The sequence below is a fragment of the Mus caroli genome, chromosome 14 (genome assembly GCF_900094665.2).
Source record: "Mus caroli chromosome 14, CAROLI_EIJ_v1.1, whole genome shotgun sequence".
NCBI classification, from domain to species: Eukaryota; Metazoa; Chordata; class Mammalia; order Rodentia; family Muridae; genus Mus; species Mus caroli.
In genome coordinates this window covers 1605067-1608439 of record NC_034583.1, presented here as the reverse complement: position 1 = coordinate 1608439, position 3373 = coordinate 1605067, and positions in this window count along the sequence as shown.

Below are 3373 nucleotides of genomic sequence, written 5' to 3'. Positions count from 1 at the left end.
AAAACCATAGTCTATCTCCTAGACTCAAGGCCCACTGTGCAGACTCTTGCCTGTGTAGGAACCTCTCTCCCTAAGCCCTCTCTCCCATAACCCCGGGGCTACAGGGTGTCACTCTGGGGCCCCCAGTCAGGGGCTACCCCTTGTCTATCCTCTGCCAAGTGGGGTCAGTGGCTTAGATGCCCACCCAGGGCCGAGTAAAAAGCATCTGGCAGCCCTCCCATGTCCGCCTGCCCAGAGCATAAGAAAAACTGGCCAGACATGGGCTACCCTCCCTTCCCCCTCCTTCCCCTGCCCCCTTTTAGTTCCCACAAACCTCCAAATTGTACTATGTGTGCCTTCTCTAAGGTGCCCTGCTGTAAGGCCTGCCAGCTATATGCCTGATGGAGTTTCCTACTCAAGGCCATTGCTGGAACAGAAATTCTAGTTCATCCACCCTATACCTCTGCCTACTCTAAGTTAGACTTCATTGTCCAAAGTTTAGACTCCAACTGACCCAGCCACCTAGAAGCTAGAAAGGGCAAATACTCCCTTGGGCAATGAAAGAACAATAGTCATAAACTCCAGTTTTAAACAGCTATAAGTCAGTCATAAAGATGGACTGCTTCCTCTTTAGGGCTTCAGGATGTCTACCCTGCCCTGGGGGTCCCAACCCTGGAAAGGCACTGGTGACATGGGAAGATCTTAGTTCAGACCACACTGAAAGAACATCTCTGAACTACATTCACACAAAGGAGGACATAGCCAATGGGAAGCCTGGAAGAGAGAGAGAGAGGACAATAAAGAAGAAACATAGTACAGCAATCTGATTAGAAAATGTTGTCTGTTAACTGTAGCAGAAGGAAAGAAATACAAAAAGGAAAATTAACATTTCTGCCAGAGCTACAAATCTAGCTCAGCAGTAGGACACTTGTTTACTATCCACATGCCACTGGGTTCTATGCCCAGCATGGGGGGGGGGGGAACTGGTTAGAAAAGGAAACCAAACTCACAACTCAACCTCCAATGGACTATATATATATATATATATATATATATATATATATTTGGTTTTTCGAGACAGGGTTTCTCTGTGTAGCCCTGGCTGTCCTGGAACCCACTCTGTAGACCAGGCTGGCCTCGAACTCAGAAATCCACCTGCCTCTGCCTCCCAAGTATTGGGATTAAAGGCGTGAGCCACCACTGCCCGGCCTCAGACAATCATTTATGAACTTAGGTTCTCAGAGCTGGGAGGTCACGGGTCCAGAGATAAGTTAGCTGTGTTAGTTTTATCATCACTGTGTCAAAATTCCTGTGAAAACTAACTTAAAGGAGGAAAGAATTGCTTTGCTCATGTTTACACCATTAGCAGGGCATGCTAGAGGAAAACAGGTCGCATCATATGGCCAGAAAATAGAGCAAATATAAGACCAAGAACAGGGCATGAAAAGTGAAACATAAAAAACAAAAAATTCTAGGCCTTTAGGCTCAGGCTTGAGAATGCGACCTTTGTGATTCAATGCTCCCATGCATGCTAATCATAAAACAGATATCAACATTCCTCCACCCACCTGCTTCCTGGGTTCAGGGAGTGTTTGTTCAAAAAGGACCACCCTGACCATTCATGGAACCCGCTATGCAAATGTGCTATTGTTAGGGGCTCTTAGAAACTATCTTGAGAGATAACCTGTACAATTGCCAGGTATTCCTTGCAACTCTTGTGACTTTGCACTTCCTCGTGACTCTTAACTGGTATTTTTGGTATTTTCCAACAATGCCCTCCCCACCCCCTTGAGTTGTGGTTTCTTCCTTTAAATACCCCCTTACCCAGCTACTCCGGGCACCATGGTCCTCTACCCCTGCATTGTGTATGACTGTGGGCCCGAGAGCACTCTTGAAATAAAAGTCCCCTTGCAGTTTGCATCAAGACCGTTTCTCATGAGTGATTTGGGGTGTTGCCTCTCCTGAGTCAGAACGTGGGGGAGTCCTCACATTGTGGGTCTTTCAGATATAACTTTCAAAGATCATCCCCCAGTGAGCTAGCTCCTCCAATAGGCCTTAGTCAGCTTCAAAAGTATCCAACAAATTCCATAATGGCAAGAACCAACAGCCAATCCTGTGAGGAGCACCTCATACTCAAACCATAACAGAGCCACAGATGGAGCCCTGTGCCCTCCCCAGCCTTGAGTGGAATGAATCAGATCTTGTTTTTCCACAGCCAGCTAACCCACCTAGGGTGGAGTCTTCCCACCTAGGTAAAGTCTATTGTTTGCCACATCTGCAGCTTCCTGCAAGAAGCCACTACCTCCTGAGCAGCCTGAGCTTGTTATCCTGACCAGATCCTGACAAGCCATGAGATCCTAGCATAGTGGGGGATGGTTTCCCCCCATTTTAAGTACAGACTCAAAAAGTAAACATTGGGCCTTGATCAGAAACTTGTCTTGGTCTCCTTCTCTCAGTCTGCCCCATATAGCGCCAGCTTTCCTTTCAGGAACCCAGTTCTCCATAGCCGCTGGTGGCTACAGAGTCAGACCTGGGCTGTAAGCCATCTTCTCTCTCCTCTAGAGAGAGCAGGGCACTCACAGACTCGTGTTGAAAGGCTCTGGCCCTACCTTCACTGTTGTCAAAGGGGCTACAGGATCCATGGGAGGAGAAAAGGGGGGAAATATCACTGATCCTTTCAAGAGAAAGTGCTAACTAGATTGGTAGTCTATCTCTGACAATGGCTTTCATGCCTAGTCACCGATTTAATTACAAAGATCATGGCATAAGACACCTGTGGCCATGCTAGCTCCAATTAATGAGGGTAAAGAAATGTAAATTGTTGGTGGCTTATTGATGTTACTGTGCAGAGAGACAATGCTTTATATCTTCTGCCACACCTGGCTTCCCTTTGTTACCAAGGCCCACGGGTACTGTGAAAAAGTATGCCAATTTGGTGTGGAAGTGATCACAAAGAAACCCTGGCAGAGATCCTGGGCAGTCTCTTCTCAAAGATTAGAATTAAAGTAACTGGTATAACAGACATCTATTTTATCGGTGAGTCAACTCCCTTTGCCTCTGCACCCAGAAAGTCAGATATGATCTACAGATACCCACACATGTTTTCCTCCCTTGCATACACACTAATGCTCAAACACACATGTGCACACTATGCAGTCCATAAGCAGATATGCACAGAGTAACTGCTCTGTATTTGCTCTCTGACTAGCCAGGGGAGGGTTTGTTTGGTCCTCTGAGTTTTTTCCATTGAATGAAGCATTCTAATTCCAAAACACAGCAGGTCTGGAGAAATAAACTTAATCTTCAGATTAGTTTTGCTGCCTATCAGGAACTCAGGACTATACATAATTTAAAAAAAAAAAAGAAAGAAAGAAAGAGAGAGAGAGAGAGAGAG